Below are 21,513 nucleotides of genomic sequence, written 5' to 3'. Positions count from 1 at the left end.
GTGAGATGCATCAACTTTGTTTCGTACATGCTTAGAGGGTTCTTATTCAATACAAGAAAGATAGCTATATATATATATATATATATATATATACTGATATCTAGGCCCTAGCAAAAGGCTCAAATGGGCACATTTTGAATCATATCAATGCAGACTGAAGCAGCCTATCTGACTTGGATTGGTCCTATTGGCTCAGCTAATGACATGGCATGCTGTTTGTCCCAGAATGCACAAAACAACACAACAAAAATGACACACATACATTTACTATGCCCCAAGAATAATTCAAGCACAAATTTCGTCGTCATTTCCATGTTTAAAAAAGTAAAAACTTCCCAAGCAGTTTCATGTACAGCATTTCCAGCGCATGACACAGCTGTCATTAAAAAAGCATTGGTGCCTGTATTAAAGCTTCGAAAAGAACCCCGCTATCAGCACTCATGGCTTGCATGATAGAAGGAGGCAAATTCAAACTTTTCCTATTAAAGTCACTGGCTCATAGATCCCTGAGACAAATGTCTGCTATACAAGCACATAACATCAGACTTCCACACACGGAGTCAGTTAAGAAAAAACAAGTTTCTCTGTTTCCCACACATAGTTTCAACACTTTGTCATCAATTCAAATGGTTAACGACCAAATGGAATAAATCAGTTTCTGCATGCATCATAACCTACCATTCAACACAGTGTTTAGACAAAATGGCGCTCGGGCCAGTGTACCCTAGCACAAATAATTTTAAGTCATAAGGGACAAGCAGCATACACAATCTTCAATAGAGGCCTGCATCAGGCATTACCCACTCGCACAATATTTTGCATGAAGTTCTATCAATATGAAAGTGTGTGACAAGCACAAATTTCAGAAACGGCGTAAAAGTGCTTGAAATCCGTTGCTGTCTCTTGGTACATCAGACTTTTCATACACATTGCACACGCACACCAAAAGCAATTTGGTGCGTGTCCTCCTGTTGTCCCTGTTCCTTCATTGCGCTGCGCGTACGAAGAGCACAAAATTTATGCAGACAGCAACTAAAGTAATCAGACAACAAAACAACAGACGTCATATAAAGCAAAAGATGGAAGAAAGGCTTCATGGCTCCCTTGCAGTCATCTTCTCTTTTGGCAGGGAGTCGTGCAATCTGCAATCCAAATTTTGACTGTAATAATAGTAGCAGCATTCCATTGTGACAATATAGAGTACTGAAACATAAACTAAATTTAAGGCAGAAAACAAGGACAAGCATCTTTTTTTCTTTTTTTTTAATCATGCTGGCTTACAACAGAAGAAAAATATGCAGATGAATCGGGAAAAACCCCTGGCATATAGAGCTTGACATATACTACCTACAATATTGTTTCGTTGCAATATAAACATTGTAACATTTGCAGCAGTGTTAGCAATACATTTAGTTCGTATGCTTAATTGCTGTTTAAGATACAAACACATTATGCTTTATATTTATTGCATTTGTCAGCGTGCTAGGCAATTTCTCACATTTGCAAAATGTTCTAATCAAACACGCATTGCTACTGCAAATTATGCAATTTTACAACTGGTGTGTCAGATTTTTTGACCTTTAGTTCTTGAAAATTTTGCAGACCTCATTCGGTGTCCATTTCAGAATGCAATATTACTATATTTTTCTCGAAAAATTTACTTCCACATAATTTCGGCCTTTCGTTGATCGAAGCAGTTAATTTACCAGCAAATAATGCATAAATACTGATATACAATTTCAACCATTAACTGTCAAATTCTTAGAAGAAACTTGGTCAAATTCTTAAAGTTACAAAGCCAATCAAAAAGTTCTTCTGAGTGCAATGAATTTGTTTGCTAGGCACATCTAATTAGCTTGCACAGATGGCGCTACCTGCATTAGTAACAGAGTGGAGTCACTGTGAAGGGAGCAACACGCAAAATGGCAAGTTGCACTGTTTTGAAGCAAAGCACTGTGGCAGAATGACTTACGGGTGCATTGCTGTTATATACTTCCTTTCATTGCCAAGAAAAACTGTCACACAGTATAAAGGACAATATAGACGGAGAGGTGGAGCTTCTGACCTGCACAGACATTCTTCCACCATTGAGGAGAAATGGCTCATAAAAACGTGGAACTGAGATGCTTATCATACCCCTGTATTTTGCAGTTTAAATTTTCCTCCTGTGAGCAAGTTTATTTATACGTTCACCCTAATTCTCAGCACTACCTGTCTGCTCCACGGAAAGGATTTCTCAGGTATACGCCACAATAAAATTCCAAGCTGGGTTTCCTTTCCTTATCTTTTCATGCAGGATGTCACGTCACAATACGTGACCAGAAATCTGAATGCTTCCTCCAGGTAGACACTACTTCAGATCCTGCTGGCGCTGCAATTTCCTGACATGTGTATAGCATTCATTACGAAATAATAACAGAGGATGTGCAATTTCAGTTGCAGTAAAAAGCACTGAGCGCATGGCTTCCAGTAGTTTAGCCAACAGCTTGCTGCTCGTCTTGCAATATTTAAGCCTCAAGACCTAGCTCAAGACCTAGCCAAGAGTAATAACTCAATTCTCATCGTGTACCTTCAGTGGTCAGACCCATTAGACCTAATGGAGCTTTCACTGTGGCATACGGTGACATTGAACATAGTCGTACATATCAGAAAGTAATGCTGATTTAGAGATGACAAAGCTGGCCACTGCATTGAAACTACTTAGCCGTTGCGAAAGTGACGTCTAGCGGCATACAGCTTCATTAACATCAACAAAAGCACACGTGTAATAATTGCTGAGCAATTGCAGTTGGTAGTTAAATAGCTATGTTTGGGGCCACTAGTTTTCTGCAATGAAAGACTGCATTACATAATCCAGAATAAAAAAATCTCTAATATTTTGCTAGCAATATAACAAAAACTAAATGTGCAGCATCACAGTTGAAAGAAAACTTGAAAGCCGAAGGTGTTGCTAAAACTGAAGGTGGCTGTCGCAGTCGTCAGGCAGTTCTTGGCGTTTTCTTCCCTTCAAAAATTGTATCTTCTCAACATGTATGTGCTGTGGGTGAATGATCTCCCTGATGATGTTCTGGTGCACAGTACTGCACCTATTATGATGTCACCTTACAAACACCTGCCTCCCACTTTTGTTCCTGAACAGCTAGTAAACACAAAAGGAACAGTCATACTGGGTGTCATTTGAATGTTTTTTTGTTTTGTTTTTTTACATCACCACTAAAATGTTAACAGATGCTTAAGAATTCTTAAAAGGTAGACTGACAGCATTAATTAGCAACATTATCGAAATCAACAAAAGCACAGATGTGTATATAACCATTGCTACTAAGTGCCAAGTAATCAAGAGTTCGACAAAACATCGTCCGGTCAGGTGGTGACAAAGAAAATTATAGGGTCACTGACCAAGTCAAGTTTAATAAAAACGTAGTGACGTTTCGGAAGCCCTACGGCTTCCTTGTTCACACTGGGGAAACCTGGGAGGAAAGTGCCAAATAATAACTGTAGTAGGGATAAGCAGTAGTTCTACTTGGCAGTCGTAAGCATTAGTGCTACTCAGGGGGTCTGATTAGCAGCGCTAATTAGTGGCCTAAATTTCAACTAAAGGTCGCTGTAACTTGATGCGTGGCTGCTGCTAGCCTATCAATGCATCAGCAGGATATAGTTCGTTTACAGATTTAAGCTTTTAAGAGCAAATCAATAATGAAGTAATCACAGTCCCATCATTCTATTGTTCTTTCTGATGCCATGAATAGTAACAAAAAAAAATGTCTACAAATAAAGAGTAGGATAGCTAACGCTAAATTTTGTGCAGAATGCTCCAATTACCTATTTTTTGTAAGATTGTGGAGGACTACGCTCCCTAGCTATGACAGTGTGCTAGTGAGCTCAGCACTGAGTGTTTGACCTAGGATTGTAGCCACATGATGTAAAAAAAAAAAAAAACTGAAGCCATCTGAAAGCCACAGTGTAGCTCTAACATGCAACCGAACTGGTTATTTTTTTTCCAAACAGGTAGAGAATGTAAGAAAAATAATGCTCCTTTATTTATGCAAAAGAGATGCCTGTACATCTTTTGGTTCATAGAAACAAAACAATGATGCTTATGTTGGGCAGCATGTGTGCCAGATATAACAAGATGCTGGCTTTAATCACAACTTAATACTACATGCTGAACTTAGTTACATAACTGTAGCACTCACCACAAGAATGTATTACTCATAATAGTGCATGAATTTTGGCCAGTATAACACACAGTAAAAATTACAAGAATAGGCACAAGTTACTAGGGAATAGAAAATTTCTACATGGAATGCAATTTTAGATGAAATGCTGCGCAATCTATCTTTCTCCAACAAACTCAACAGAAACAAAAATCAGCACACCGATATAGTTTACTGCTTAACAGTCCAGAACATGCCCAATATACCCAATACTGTTCAAATATTTTGCATTCCTATAAAGTCCATATTCGATTCTAGACAAACATGAATAATGCCATACCACTGGTATGATACCAAGAACATTCCGATTTCCATTCCTGTTTAATGTTACCAACCAATGGAGCAGAAGTGCACATTGGAAAAGTTTGCAGCACGAAACGGACAAGGCCAAGGAGAGGAACAAGCATGAAAGGAGGGGTGCTGCAAATTTTTCTGATACGGTCAACACCAAGTGCCCCAATTGTGAGTGTTACTGCAAAGCAGACATGGTTGATGAGGCTGGTGTGGTCGGTGCAGCAGTAGTTGGTGCAGCGTTTCCATCCTGAAGTTTTCCGTGCCTTTCTGCAAACACTGAGACGATGAATGAAGACGGTCTGTGATTCAAAAAAGAGGAAAAAAAAAGAAAGAAAACTGAGTTGACCACATTGCTCCATTTTCTTTCATAAACAATGTCATTAAGTAATGTATTAAAACTGCAGTGCTGTTTAATAAGACACACTCAGCCCTATTTTACACCTTCTGTGTATCAGAACGGCTTTCAACCTGGGAATTCAATTATTAGCTAAAAAGTACTGCAAAAAAAAAAAAAATAATAATAGTAAAAACTCAATTTCCTTGGAAACTGAAAATATTTACTCTTTATTATCAGCTGTACACAGATGCACACATTCCCAGGTGCATTGGCCAAAAATAAAACCTCTGGAAGCTAAATTTGCAACACTTCTTTTACCAATTGCTATTGTTAGTTTCATTATAACCACAACTGGAAATGTGATGACAAAGTGTGGAAGAAATAAGAGTAAACCAGGCCTTCAGTTACTTCCTGGGCTTGAAACTATGGATGGTTCATTGAAGTGCTGCAAACAATAGACAATAGAAGAAACTGCAGTTTTTGCAAGCAAGTAAAACAAATGCTGTGTGCTTCCATGGATACTTCCAGTGTGTCTCCAGTGGCTGAAAAATGACCAGTTTCTTCAACAATGTAACCAATGCAAGTTGATACACGGAAGGAAACAATCTGTCATAAGGTTTCCTAGGCATCTGACCTCAGGTGTGACGATCACAGTGTCTCAACAGCCAAACTGTTTCCTGTACTGTACAGCAAACAGTGCTCGCAAATTCATATACCACTACTATTTAAACCAATATGCTTGCTGTTTCTTTCTCCTCACACAAGTATGGTACCTTCTTTTCATGATGCTTTGGCTTAGAAACAACCATTTCTCATGACACCATAATAATTGCTTAAACAAGATTCTTCATGCCAAAAGCTGCATGCTGTTGTTAAGCATGATTATAAAGCCATCCTAATTTTTTTGGAGGTTCACAGAGATATTGCATAAAGCTCTGCATAAGCAACAGATCAGGGCCTGCACCTGGCTTGGGCCTTACACTACCGACAGAAGGCCTGGGCCGACTCTGAAAGAGCCTGAGCCAGTGATGCAAAACTATCAATATTATTGAAAATTGAGTTACTACTGAAATATCGGTGATAAACACCATTGGTAGTATAAAATAAAGCTCAAACTCACTGCAATATAAACTCGGTGTGGTGCTAACTCTGACAGGCCTCTCTGTTCTCACTTTGCGTTGCACCCAGACAGCGTGTACATAGAGTGAGGCACATATGCTACATCACGCCTGCACTAAAAACTGAAAATTGGTTTGGTTGGTTTGTGGGGTTTAACGTCCCAAAGCGACTCAGGCTATGAGAGACGCCGTAGTGAAGGACTCCGGAAATTTTGACCACTTAGGGTTCTTTAACGTGCACTGACATCGCACAGCACGCGGACGCCGAGGCCGGGATTCGATCCCGCTTCCTTGGGCACAGTAGTCGAGCTCCGTAACCACTGCGCCACCCCGGTGGGGCTAAAAACTAAAAAGGATGCATATTCTTCTTGCATAAAAGAATCGAAACTTGTGGGGAAAGACAGTTAACGTGCATTGCAACAGTGCTGGACCAACATTTAGAAGAATAATCAATTCCGATCAGGACAAATGTAGGTAATGCCACTGCTTGTTTGGTTGGTTAAGTAAGCCAGATCGATGGAAAGCCCGGCTAGTCCTGCAGATGAACTAACCGGACAGTAGGTGGTTTGACCAAAGCTTCCACAGGAAGACAAATTCTGTGATTCCTTGAAAGATGACAAAGGAGCCATCAACCACAACGATCAACGCTGAGTGAAGGGTTCATATTCTCAGTGGCCAGACAGATCGTGTCAGATTGCAGAAGCAGGATGAAGGGCACAAAGGTTTCCATGCTTCTGTTTCTCCACTAGAATGCTTAGCTGACGCACTGCTATTAGATTGAACTGTTCAGTTGCAGCAGGAAGGAAGCCACTACAGGAGTGCAGAAGTGCGCTCCTACAAATTTATATTGCATTTTGTGATTTAGAAATAAAAACATCAACTAAATTTGTTGGTATGGTGTAATTAGGTACTTCTGGGTACAGACATATTGATGGACAAATTCTGGGCTTTCAACTGCAATATTAAATAATTTATTTGATTTGCAAAAAGACTGTTTATAAACTGCATTAACAGAGTATTGCTGATAGTCCATTATCATAAATGTTTTGGCAATACCAGTGGCCAGGAACTGCATATTTCGTCACAGCATTATTGATAGTTTTATTGGCAGTAATACTATTAAATGTACTTTCGATACTGCTATCGACAATACTATCGATAGTTAATTTACCAATTGTTTTGCATCACTAGCCTGAGCTCAACGAGGTCCGTTCGATGTGCTCAGACTTTACGCCTGTCTTGATTCGCTTGATGTCTATGGAAGGCCTTGGTCTACAGCAACTCTTTTTTTATGAGCGCCGCCGTCACTGCACTGACTGGGCCAGAAAACAAGAGACAACTCCATGCACCGCGTATGCCAAGGACAATGTTCCGCTTCCACTGTGCAGCTGTCTCGAAGCTAGGGGCAAGCCACAACAGAGATGCATCAGACGCAACAGCACGGCATGAATCTTGAAACAGATTGCGAAGCATCTGTGCCTGTTTTACCACACCGGGAGAAGCGAAAGTCGAATCTCAATACCCCACACATGGCCTATCTCTAGTCTAGGACAGGTGGAAGAGAATCTGTTCTTGACGAGGCCTGCGGGCTGGGCTAGGTTTGGGCTTTCAGGCCAACCAGCGCCCGTGCACAGCTTTAATATCAACTGAACCCTGGAGAGAGCTATCAAGCCCACAGTACTCTACATTAATGCGATATTATTAGTGGTCCCATTCTGCGGAGAATACTACGTTGTCCGTGTTATGAGCAAAAAAATCACAAGCATGGCAGGTTCATGGTCAAGCACCGATTCCTTAGTAGATTTTGTGACTTAATGAGACCACAAAAGTGGGAGCATCTTCCAAATCTGGTATGAAAACACGGGGATGCTGAGTCAGGCACCTTACTACTAAGTCACCCAGGTACATTCGTGCAGGTTGCCAAAAGCAAGGTTTTATATTAACATCAACTGGTAGCTGGATATTGTGATAGCTTAAGACTATATGTTAATGAGAATCTGTGAGATATTAGAGGCACAAATTACGACTGGTAATTAAGCGAGCACAGACTATGTGTACCGCAAAAGGACCCGCAGCCATGAGCCATTAATGGTATCGTATCATATCCTAGTAGATGCAACTTAAGTCTCCCCCATAATTTTCTGTTGTCCAGTAAACTCATGCTGTAATTTCATTACTCATATTACCAAGTGGCACTGAAACAAAGCAACGTCCATATTTTACAGCTACATGACTTGCAAAATGCAGAATCTAACCTCTGGCTAGCCTTAACTAATTGGCTAACGTAGAACACTAAAAACAAATAACTACTAGAAACAAAAAAAAATACTGGAAATATGGAAGGATCGGTAAACTGTGCAACCAAATTACAAAGCCATTACTATGACCCCAGATTGCCCCAAATAGAAGCCGAAGTCACAAAGACACTGTACCACAGATGCTGTATTACAGTGTGTAGCATGGCATCCAACAACATTTGAAACCATTGAAGCCAGCCAGTCTTACATACCAGCCCTAGAACCTGAGCCATGTTTTCGTAGCAGATCGTATCTCAGCTGCTGTCGAACAAAACAGTGGCGAGCTCTTGTCCCTAGTGCAGACGCTTTTGTTTCCATCACTTTTAGAGGGAAAACTGAAATGCATTCTCCCACTCACCAGGCAATTCTTTGCTTTCTCAAGTTCAATGCCTGGCTTAGCAAGTTTCCAGGCCATGCAGAGATGTTTACCCAGAGCATAGTACGCCCAGCGACTGGTGATCTGTTCTTGCTCCGAATCAATTCACGACTGCTGCGCATTCAAAATAAATTAAACGATGGGGTTCTAACATTCAAAGTAACATAAAGGTTATGAGGAACACTGTAATGATAGGCTCTGAACTAATTTAGGCCATCCGAAGTTCAATAAGGTATTCTGATATTGCACTTTACATAGGCACCTTTTATCTTCATTGCAGAATGGCCACCATTGCCAGGATCGCACCCATGACCTTGGGATAGCAGCCTAATGCCAAGGCCACAGAGTAACACGGTAAGTACACATACAATATGAGGCTAGTGGCGTGAAGACTGTATCAATATGAGGCCCGTGTCAAGAGACTATGATGGAAATGATGAGATGCCTCATGACGTTGACAGAATCAGGCGCTGTACTACTGAAGCAAACGGGATTTTTTATTTCAACTTGGCACTGAAAAAGCTCATAAAACACTCTGAAGTATCACTTCCTGCTGATGTTTTAACATTACAGGTGTGTCCCAGCACGTAATCCCATTACAGTAGAACCCTGATATAGTAAAGTGAGAAACCAAGTCCCTGTTACTCTTCCATAAATGACTGTACTTTTTTTTTCCTTTATAGTAAGGGCACTTTTGATAAAAATCAGTTATTGTAAAAGAGCGTCTGGCCGCAGCAGCCTACTTCACAAGAAATGACATCGCGGCATGCGCACAACCTATAATCGCAAGGCAAATTTTTCTTTTTTCGAAGAAAAAAAGAAAAGAGACAAAACAGCTTTACCACCAGGCTCATCAGCTCGGAGGAGAAGCTAGCTTTACGTGGACCATGGAATCGTGAGACAAAGCATATGGCGCGTAGGTAAAAAAAAATTTTGTGTGAACGTGGAAAAAAAAAAATGAAGTTGTTTGTTGAGAAAATAAAAGAGAGTGAAAGTGCAGCAATAAATAAGGAAAGGAACAAACGGCCGAACGTTCGCAGCACTGTGCAGCGCAAAGCCCGAGGCAGCGGCGGCAAGAAGGGGAAGCATGGAGTGAGCGGTTTTGGCATGCTTGACTGCCACACACCCTTCTCATGTATTGCCTCCTAGATGACAGGAAAAACAACGCCATGTTTGTGCAGTGCTTTAGTTTTCAATGAACTCAAACTCAGTTGGATTCATGTTGCATTCGTGCTAAAGAGGTACTTCCACAAAATGTAAACAAAAATCTGGTAATTAAAACAAAAACAAAAATGCACAAAGAGACAGTAAGAGAAGGATAGAAGATATTTTGGAGTGCTCTTTTTATATAAAGCAATGAGATGTGTTTAGTAAGCAGCCATTTAATTTCCAGACAGCATCTTTAGGGTCATGCCGTCACCAAAAACTGATATGGTACAGACCCTGATTAGCAAAGTTTTTTGCCTGTCTGAGTGACTAGTTAAATATGACTACATGTTAAAATGAGTATATTATGATTGAGAAAGTGATGAAGTGGGCTGTGGCACGGGGCAGAGCATTCGCGACAGGCCCGCTGGACATAAAAGCACATCTTATTGTGTAATCACATAGCCATGTTCTTTCGCTTTCCAGCATGCAACGGTATATGTATGTGTACATCAAACAATGAAAAGTGTTCTTGTATTCTTCTTTAAAAGATGTTAGTCACATTTAAATATGGTATATGCTCTTAAACATATTTTAATGAACAGCAATGCTACTTTCGCAATGGCAGCGAAGTGCTCTAACAAGTATTGTAACTAGATCATGCTACGGTGTTTTGCATCTCATGGTTGAAGTGGGAAACATGGTTCACTGAAACTGTTGTTGATGAGGCGTTGATGAGCTTTAGGTGTGGAAGCTCAAGTGAATGCTATGCTACAGTAAAGTTTTCTCGTTATTGTGCAATGACTGAACTACTACTATATTATTCTTCGGTTGCACTTTACCAGAGTGCAACCATCAATCACGCTCACCAATATGGGTTTCAGCACAGGCATGTATACAAATAGGCGCATTCATTGTCAGAAAAAAAGATGCAGCAATTTTGAAATAATTTGCCAAAAATGTGACAAATTAAGCCAAACTAACCATTGCCTGGTTAATAGCGAAAAATAAGCCCATCGAGTTCTTTAAGAACCGCAAATGCTAACTTCTCAGTCCCTCAAAGCAAAAAAAAAAAACAAAACATACACAACAACAACATTTGTGCCAGCCGTTATTCTATCATGGATACTCTTACTGAAGACAGGCATATGGAGTACGAGACCTTGAAAGGACGGACTTCCTTAGGAGCTTACCATTATTCAATAACTCCCTGCAATCAGAGGATCAATCATCGCTGGAGATGGTGTAGGAGAGGAGCTTGCTTCTTATAGCTAGTGCAAGGCGGAGACCATCTCCTGTGAGTAGAACAGAGCAGTGGCACTTGTTCCAATAAATCTTGCGAGGTTATTTCGACATAACAAGCAGTAATTAACAGGCAAGTGTAATTACTACAGCAATTTTTATGAGCTAATAAAGAGCTGTGCGAGCAAGTTTCTTTATATAAACCCTGACACTGAAAACAATCACAAAAATGAATGTGAAAGTTCCCCTCATACATTTGGATAAATTTGAATTTATATACAAACTACTTTTTCATCAAAGGCCTGTAATTGAAAAGCACCATATGCAGAAGTTCATTCTGGACTGACCAGTAATAAGACACTTTCTGCCATAATCTACAAAATTTGCAAGCCTTAGTTTAAAATGCAAGTTTTACAAATGCATAAAAAATACCTAGGAACAGAGGTCACACAGCCCGCTAATAAATCAGCTTTCTGACAACACAATAACATATAGCCTCATGATTAAAGCAATTTTGCAAATATATCTAACACCGTGAGCCAGATTAGAAAGTCTCACTTTAGAAACCCGATAGGTACTCCAAGAAAAGTTGGTTGATTTGTGGGGTGTAATGTCTCAAAGCGAGTGAGGCTATGAAAGAAGCTGTAGTGGAAGGCTCCGGAAATTCTGAATACCTGGGGTTCTTGCCTTGCTGGGGGATGCCTTGCTTTTCGCCTCCATCAAAAAGTGGCCACCGCAGCCAAGACTCGATACCGCATCCTTGGGTACAGAATGCCCTTAACCACTGCAACACCATGGCGGGGTACACCGAGAAAAGAACATACAACATATGCCTAGGTTTCTCAGCAATCACATCGTACAGCTGAGTATTGGGCTCCGAACCTCAAGTTTCGAAGCGCGACAGCAGCACCACAGCGACGCAAGGAGAAATTGCCGGGAGCCGGCCGGCAGCGGAGTCGCAGAGTGCAAAAGGCATGGCAGCACGTTGAGCAATGCCGAAACATGCTTCGCTCGTAATATTATTCAACTGTGTGCAATGAAATCTGTCCCCTTGTCTTCGCGGAAAGAAGGAAGCCATTACTGTTGTGCTGTGCATTATCACAACAGTCTGCGCAACACAAATAACCTTTGCTGCAGTGTCAGTTTAATTCATATTGCTTAGCAGTACTAGTAATCGCAGTCGTGTCTCAGAGTGATTCGAAGGCTGGTTTCTAAACGAAAGCTTGCATGCCCTAGATAAAACAGACTGGCTCGCTGCTTTTCATGCGTTAGAAGGCAGCGCGCTTTGCCGGCAATGTTAAATGAATTTGACAGTGTCGCATGCAATTAGCAGAATGGAATTTTAGCTAACCTGCTTTGACTGATTCTGAATTAGCAGCACAAGAACACGAAACACAGATTGACAAGCAGCACGCTTGCTGCGCTTGTGTGCATTGCTTATCGTGTCTTTCGCTGTGCTTTCCAACCAACCAACTTGGAGACAGTTTTCGGCCGTAGTTAGTGGGCGTAACATCACTGGATTTGCTCAATAAGTTCAAAGACAAAATGAGACCATTCTTACGCAAACCATTGCAACGTTTGCAACAGCGAGGATACAGAAATTTACAATTAACCATTAATAGCAGTTGATCTATATTTGACAGTTTAAAGGGGTGTGGCAAGGGGGTACGAACGGCACCTGTGAGGCACTGGCTTCGCGAAGGGGCTCTTAATCCCACAATTGCGACAGCGACACAAGGCACGGGCGTCGGGACATGGCCATTATTGTCACAAGTCATTTCCTGCACCGCACCTTATTTCCGCCACCAAAACAGGTTTGGCCACCATGGTGAAGAGGTTCTTGCTGTGCAAAGAAGCTGCCTTCGAAAGTTTTGCAAAGGATTAATTGGTTTGACATAGGATAATTCTATAACATAGTCCCAAAGGGGTTGCAAGCATAACCTGCTATTCATGTGCTTTCAGAAAATGAAATTCAAGATTTATGAAATGCGCCCACTTTGTTTCATGCACACACAACTGTCACAAGAAAAATAGCTTCACTGAAAATGTTTGCACTTCTTGTTACCTCAATATATGCACTGATATGTCATCATTATCATCATCAACTCCATATCAGGGCAAAGACCTCTCCCATAAACCTTCCATTAACTCGGTCCTGTGCAAGCTGCATCCACTTGACCCCAGCAAACTTCTTAATCACATCCGCCCACCTAATTTTCTGCTGCCCTCTGCTATACTTGCCTTCCTTTAGAATCCAATTTGTTACCCTCAGCAATCATCGGTTATCCTGCTTTTGAATTACATGTCTTGCACATGCTCATTTCTTCTTCTCGAGTTCGACTTGCATGTCATTCCACCCGTTCTGCCCGCTTCCTGTCTTAACGCTACACTAACCATTTTTCATTCCATAGCTCTCTGCGTTGTTCCCAGCTTAAGTAGAAGTTTCAGCCCCATACGTGAGTGCAGGTAAAATGCAACCTTCCTCTTGAGCGATCCCGGTAAGTTGCTAGTCAATCTGCGAGTATTTGCCAAATGCACAACATCCTAATCTTATTCTCCCGGTTATTTCCCTTTCATGGTCCGGATCTGCGGTTACTACCTGTTTATTTGCCTACCACTTTGTGTTTCACTACCTACTGTAAATTGCTGTTCCTTCCAGAGGCTGTTGAACATCACCTTAGTCTTCTGCATAATAATTTTTAGGCCTACCTTTCTGCTTTTCCTGTCTAGGTCATCATCCTTTGCAATTCATCCCCTGAGTTACTTAGCAAAGCAATGTCATCAGCGAATCTCAGATTACCAAGGTATTCTCCATCAACCCTAGTCCCTAAGTGCTCCCATTGCAAGTCTCTGAATACTTCCTCTAAGTAAGCTGTGAATAGTACTCGGGAGATTGTGTCTCCTTGCCTAACACCTTTTCTTATAGGAATTTTATTACTTTCTTTACGCAGAACTATGGTCGCTGTGCAGTCACTACAGACATCTTCCAGTATTTTCATACACGGCTCATATACACCCTGATTTCGCAATGCCTACCTGACTGCGGAGGTTTCGACTGAGTCAAATGCTTTTTCGTAATCAATGCATGCTATGTATAGGGGTTGGTCATATTCCAAGCATTTCTTTATCACCTGGTTGATAGTATGGATATGATCAATAGTAGTATATCCTTTCTGAAAACCTGCTTGATCTTTTGGTAGATTAAAGTCTAACGTTGCCCTGATTCTATTAGCAATTACCTTAGTAAATACATTGTATGTAAGCTGATTGTCTAATTTTTCAAGTCCTTTGCATCCCATTTCTTATGAATTAAGATAATGTTCACAGTCTTCCACGATTCTGGTACTGTTGATGTCACCAGGCATTGTGTATACATGGTGGCCAGTTTTTATAACACGATATCCTCCTCCCCATCCCCTTTTTCCAACAGATCTGTAGCTACCTTATCCTCCCCATCTGCGTTCCCTCTTTTCACAGCTCCTAAACCTTTCCTAACCTCATCCTTCGTTACTGGCAGAATGTCTGATTGTTCTTCATAACTGTCAATCTCAGTACTGTCGTGACTATTTGGCTACTGCATAGGTCGATATAGAACTCCTCACCTACTTATTAGTAATGACATCACCTGTCTTGTCCCTTAGTGCATACATCTGATTTTTGCCTATGCCTAATATCCTCTTCACCGCTTTAACGGAACAGGGTAGGAAATATTTCAGGAAATAATTGATTTTTGTGTAATTTAAAACCCTTTTCTTTCTTTTACATAGTCCAACCTTTCATTTATGCCCATCTGAAATATTTACTCTAAAATCGAAATCTTTTGAAACCTAGGCGGCAACCAGCCACGTCCCTCTTTGGCACCTGTTTGAGATCTGTGCCTCATCTTTTTTTTTTCAGCGCCTATTTTGTTCACGTTTAACGGGACGGTTATCACTCATGTGGCAGCAGTGGAAAGCTAGCTAACATATTTAACAAATATTCAGATGCAGCCGGATTACTTGCGACTCGCGGTATTTTTCTCGTGCCTGGGCGTGTTTTCGCGGGCAACCGACATTTTTTCATTTTGGAGCTGAATATTTAGCACTTAACCAATGATGAAGACAATGGAGTAGTTTAGAAGATGACGCTTCCATGGGAACAGGCATATTACAGAAGTATGTATGCTTTTACTGGGTCCCTAGCCACTGTGGCATTACATCTAACTAGAGGGTAGATTTTTTTAACGAAGTCCACCTTTGGTGGACCTATTGTCCAGTACGTCCCAAATACTGTCTACTTAATTATAGCATGCTTTCAACATTTCCAAAGTCTCCATTATCTGAGTCATGAGCTTCTGCTTGCTGCAGTGGACTTCCAGCATCTGAAATGACCTTGGCATGTGTGCATATGTAGTTCAAGGCATTGTGAGATGTACATGACTTTCCTGCGCTGCAGAATACTGCAAGTAAATTTATGTCGGTCAGGTCTATCCTTGACCAACCTCTGTGAATCCTGCAGAGAAATCGAATCCATAGACCATTTTTTTCCTCTTCTGCTGGCGGTTCGCATCTTTCCGTAAAATTTACTTAGCGACTTTTTTTGCTAAATTAGGGCTTCCTCTAACCATTCTCGTTCTCCTCTCCTTTGGGGGCAAGCGTCACAGGATATGCTTTGAAACCAGTGTGCGATTCTGTTCATGATTATACAAATTCATCAGGCAGATTCCTATGCTAGGTGGGACTTCATTGCCTTTTTTTTTATTTTTTGTTCAAATTCTAGTTTAACACTTATAATTTTCTAAATGTTCCACTCCTTGTCCACATATATTTAGTACCTGCAATGTGCCCTAGCCAATCCCCTGCCGTGGGTATGTGCCATTTTGACAAGGGACATCATCATCATCATTCACCAGCATAAGTCTATCAGCAATGACACCAAATCTCCGCAACAAAACCCAGCAGTGGATGCTGTGGTCACCAAGCGCGTCTCCAACGAACCTTTCATGCTAGCAGGACGCATGGAGACCATGAAAGCAAATGTTTGTGACCATGGCAATGGCCTGATTGACATTAACCTTCTCTCCTGTGCCGTCACCAAAAGCTGTTTGTGTAAAGCATGCGATGAGGATTTGCATCTTGTTGAAGACGTACGATAAGGCGTTGCTTGCACGTTCTCCCAGCAATGTGTAAAGTGTTTCTCAGCACACCAGTTCCAAGCATCCAAACAAAATTTATCGAGCAACATGGCTCAACCTGCGGGCGTTTCACAGTCCACTGATTATGTGAAGCTGACTGACGGCGACTATACTTTGCGCGAAGGGCTACACAGAAGGTCACTAAGGAGGTCCAGAGGGCAAGGCAGCTAACACAGAAGAGAAGTTTTGATAATGGAGTTAACAGGCTGGTAGCTATTGAAATTCGTATTTTAAAAAAATGTAGCATGTAGAGTGCTATATTGTAACAAAGCTCTTTCTTCAACATCAAAGGCAATTATCTCAAAACATGAAATTTTGCTGCATTTGACCCTTTTTTCAGGAACTACTGGAGCTCAGAGGGATACAAATTTACAGCTATTGAGTGAACACTACAGAGAGTCAAGTGAACCAGAATAATCAACACTAATGATGGGAATTTCGATTTTGAAGGCAATTTACTGCAGATTATGGCTTTAAAATTTGGTAGTCCTAGTAAAAAAAGCAAGCAAAAATTCCCACGTTTAGAAAGCGATAATCCTGGCTCACGATTACTACCTCAGATTGCCGATTGCAATGATACCAAAATGAATGCTCTAACCCCAGCAAATAATGAGAAAAAGGGTCACAAGATAGGCCAAAATCCAAGGGAGGAATAGGGCCTACCATGCCCCCTTATAAGGCTTCCACCAATCTTTACAGCATGCTCGATTTTCTCCATGTTATACCTTTTCATGTCAGACATTTTGCATTTATTATCTTTGATAGCGCTGCCAGTTCTATCCTGTCTGTTATGTTAGAGGCTTTCATGGCGTTTCTTAATCAAATCTTGGTGTGCTTAGGTAATCTACCGATGTCCTCTAACTATCCTACCGCCTCCCTCTGCCACGCACTAAGTAATGATATCTCCGAAGCTAGCATTCATTCCTTCTAGACTAGGGCTGTCTTCCTCATTTTAAAGCTTAATATCTATTCTGTAGCGAGATCCTGAGTTCTTATACCTTCTTTCTCACCGCTAATTCATTGATGGGCATCTCCCTCACTAATCAGTTTCGTCCCCTCTTCAAATGTAGACTAGTTCGGGACCTTACCATTCTGCAGACACTGCACCATCAGTTCAGTTCAGGCGTTCAGTCGTGTCCGACTCTTCGTGACCCTATGGACCATGTCACGCCACGCTTTCCGGTCTCTCACTATCTTCTTAACATCACATAGCTTCATATGCAATGCCTCGAGAATGCCATCTAACCATCGCGTTCGCTGCCTACCCCTTCTCCGGCGACCCTCAACCTTTCCCAACATCAAATCTTTCTCCAGCGACTCCTCTCTTCTCATCAGATGACCAAAGTAGCTGAGCTTTAACTTTAGAATTTGACCTTCCAATGAGCAGTCAGGGTTTATGGTCGACAATATCGACTGATTTGATCTTCTGGCAGTCCAAGGAACTCTTAAGAGTCTTCGCCAGCACCACAATTCAAACGCGTCAATTCTTCGGCGGTCAGCCTTTTTCACAGTCCAACTCTCGCATCCATACATCACAACTGGAAAGACCATAGCACGGGTTATACGGATCTTGGTTGGCAGACTAATGTCTCTGCTCTTTACTAAGCGGTCAAGGCTAACCATTGCTCTCTTTCCCAGAAGCAGGCGTCTCCTAATTTCATGGCTGCAGTCTCCTTCCGAGGTAATCTTGGCGCCCAAGAACAGAAAATCTGTCACAGCTTCCACTTCTTGTCCATTGATGCTCCAGGACTTGATAGGGCAAGACGCCATGATCTTCGTCTTTTTAATGTTCAGTTTAAGCCCAAACTTCTCACTCTCTTCTTGTACGCGCATCAGAAGTCTCTTGAGTTCCACTTCACTTTCTGCCATTAAAGTGGTATCATCCGCATATCTAAGGATACCTTTCCGATTATCTCTGGCATCCTGTATAATGTGAGGGTTAGAACACAGTATGAAGTCAATTTCATTTTTAGTCCCCCTGTTAAGGCCTTTCCATGTCTACTTTCGGTTCTCCTGTTTGCTGAAAAAAGTATTCATGATTCTTAAGTTATTGCAGTCAGTAAGCTTAACTAATAGCTCCCCTCTGCTATTTTAGTGCCAATGCTATGTTCACCCATTGCCTGGTCTCCAGCCTGCTTTTTGCCTACCTTCACAGTGATGGTGCCCATGAGTACAGCATACTGTGTTTTTACTTTCCCCACTGCCAATTCTCCATTTTTGCAGAAGCTTTTGACTGCGTGGCCATCATGACTACGTGTAAATGCGTAGTTCTGCACAACTTTCAGCTTAAACCGCTTATTAAGCTTATGATGCTTGCACCCTTTCATTAATGGCATAGAATTCATCTATGCTTTCAGCTATTTGCTTACTGACTAGGAACCCTACTCCTAGTTCTCGCCTCGCCGGTGAATTTCGATAACACAATACATGCTTGCCCTTCACTAAAGTATATGCCCAATTTGGCTTCCTAACGTCACTAGGCCCTATGACATCCCATTTCATACCTGCTAGTTCCTCGATAAGGACTGCCAAATTAGCTTCAGTAGCTAGGCTCTAGCTTTAAATGTTGCCAGGGTCAGTGTGCCATGGCAGCCTATCCGGAGCTAGACATTCTTAGCACCCTCTGCTGCGTTACAGATCTGACTGCCTCCGTAATCAGTTGCTTAAGAGCCGCTGGGGACTGAGGACCAGAGGTTCATTAGTTTCCAGTGAATACAGGAAGTTGCAGCCAATTACTACACCATGGTGACCAAATGACCAAATCCTGTTCTGGCGAGGGAGTGAGTTTCTGGTGGTGGAGGCGTCCACCAGCATCAGGTCGCACCCAAACCTGTTTATGCAATTTCATCAGCATGCGGATTTTTTTTTATGCGGTGAAAAATTGTGCGGCACCAGGATTCACAGTCCTCTTGCATGCAAGGTGGATGTTCTACCTCTAAGCCGCAACAAGAACAACAACAACAACAACAAAAAAAAATATATATATATTATTAACACAGTCAAGATGGTGTTGTGATAATAATTTCTGAATGATGCTTTGAGCTTTGCTCCCCAGGCACCTCAATGCTGGCAGTGCTTTATTGAACAGGTAGGTTACTGAATCATTTCAGTTACTTTCAAATTGAGATCTACATATAAGCATGTGATTTAGAATGCTAAAAGATGCAGTTAACGTAGCTGAGACTCCAGCTTGAGCTTGGCATGTAATCACGCTGTGGGAAACATTTCAACACCAAGAGCTATACTTTGAAACAAAACCATCCAAGCTTACATTTGGCATTGTAAACATTATTTAACCTACCTTTAATACAGTGAACTGTATTAATTTTTTAGATATTATACCTATGGCATAACTAAAAAACAACAGGCTATTACAAGCAAAAGCCGCAGCTGATACAAAAGTTACTGGTTTCAAAAAGAAAACAGTTAGCAACGCACTTCATGTTTCCTCTGAAATACTTTAACCAAAACAACAGCGCTTCTTGCAAATTGCATTATTGTAGCCTAGAAAGTATTGTTATACTATGCAGGATTAGAAATGGTGCTCTTTTCAGCCGACTCAAAGTTTAAGGGGACAACTGGCGACTTCAAACATACAAAGAAGTGCCGATGCATTAGGCTCAAATTAAGTCCACTCTACAAATACTTGCCCAGTCATCTCTATAGTGCAACTGAACATAAACAACCTGGCTGGTTGCGCGAACAGAAAAACTGTTTCGGAAGTTCCTGTTACATTTTACAAAAGAAGCACTTTGCTCTCTGGCTCTACATTATTACCTCACCGTAACTGCCCTGTTATACGTAAGCGGCAAGGGCAGGGAATTACTGAAACAAAGTGTCCACAACAAAACTTTTGATAGTTGAGTAAACACAATCTATGCGCGGAAGAACAAGTAAAAAAAAAGCATGTATGCAGTGTCTATTAGCGACAGACAGAAGTCTTGTGGGACATGAATGTGGTACCATGTAAACACTGTGGCGCCCTAACAGCTGTCACAGTGCGGGATTAGTTATACCGGCACAAATACCCTCGTGGAAGCGCTGAAGACAACGTTGCAAGTCACAACGTGCGTGGGGAACTTCTCACCTTTCTCTTCGATCTGAAGTTGGGAGACACAAACGCTGTATGCACGCACATGGTGCATAAACACTGACACTTTTTCTAGTATCGAGCCATAACAATTTAAATGCAGCAATAGGGACCTGTACACGCATTTCAAAGCTATTCTTTGATGCCGCGCGTTGTGCTGTGCAGCTTGAGCAAGCTGACTGAGCTTAGGTAAGGTGCACTTTAGCTTACGGGCCAAAGCAAAGCGCGGGTGACTCGAAATAGATAACCTAATCTAGTTGGTGACTAGAGTGACCATACCAACCATACTCCTTGACCCGTGAAGCAAAGAGAAAGTATTGCGCGCTGCGGCACTGGTGTCACCTGGCGCGATGCAACAGAAACGTTTTCAAAAATAAACCAAACCCTACATTTATAAAAGTAAGAATCATTTTTTACTTGATTGCAGTGTATAAAGTTTTCTTGTTACAGTGTTTTCTTTACTGGCACAAAAAAAAAAAAAAGTTGACCTAAACTAAACGACGCTCTTTCCAACGTGGTCCATCCATGACGCAAAATCATTACATCGCGCTCCAAAAAGGTTTCTTCGCCTGCGACAAAGAGTCTCTCACAAAAAAGACAAGAACGGTTCTAAATAGATTATAAATAGGTTTATAGTAATGCCGTGGCTAGAGGTACGCCGTATGACCGTAACATTGGTATGACCTGCGGATCCGTCCGACGTACTGAACGTTGCTTTAATTGCCTAAAAGTGACGAACAACATATGCATACTACGTTGGGCTACAAATTTCAGCATTATTGCAATGTAGCCTCTGTTACGTCAGTTGCTACGATGTTTTAAATTACGTCGCAGCAACGTTTATGGGTATGTTGCACCAACTTTAGGTACAAACATCTCATCAGAGTTACACAAAGGCAACATTCGTGACCAGAAATGTGTAATATAATATTGAAAAGACTCGCACCAAGACGGTATAGCGGGCTTTTACAATAAAATTTATTAGCATGATCATACACTCTTGTATTTTTCATTTCTTGTATTTGAGGAGCTTAAAAAGATGGAAATATCTTCTCTCAAGTTACGCGTGTCACTGTCATCTAAAACAGTGTTGCTGTTATGTGTGCGCAGCGTGATGGCGTTAATTATATACTCATGCAATGAATTCACAATTCAGTTTTTTCCGGATATGTAGTGGATTATGGAGTTGGTACCTTTTTTTTTTTCTTTTCGGCGTACGTCAA

At 41.4% G+C, this 21,513-nt stretch overlaps 1 long non-coding RNA gene across 1 annotated transcript; it reads right to left on the bottom strand.

The window, feature by feature from the left end:
- Positions 1-4,018: 4,018 nt before the first annotated feature.
- Positions 4,019-20,583, bottom strand: LOC146208088 (uncharacterized). The gene is made up of 5 exons (XR_014704654.1): positions 20,288-20,583; positions 11,702-11,811; positions 10,979-11,080; positions 8,622-8,753; positions 4,019-4,810 (listed from the first exon to the last, which is right to left on the bottom strand). It is a non-coding gene; the product is annotated as an uncharacterized LOC146208088 (long non-coding RNA).
- Positions 20,584-21,513: the final 930 nt, after the last annotated feature.

Source organism: Amblyomma maculatum, chromosome 1, assembly GCF_055883805.1.
Source record: "Amblyomma maculatum isolate TAMU_Amacu chromosome 1, ASM5588380v1, whole genome shotgun sequence".
In the NCBI taxonomy this organism is placed as follows: Eukaryota; Metazoa; Arthropoda; class Arachnida; order Ixodida; family Ixodidae; genus Amblyomma; species Amblyomma maculatum.
Note: the sequence above shows the minus strand (reverse complement) of the source record. Positions and strands in the feature narration are given on the sequence as shown.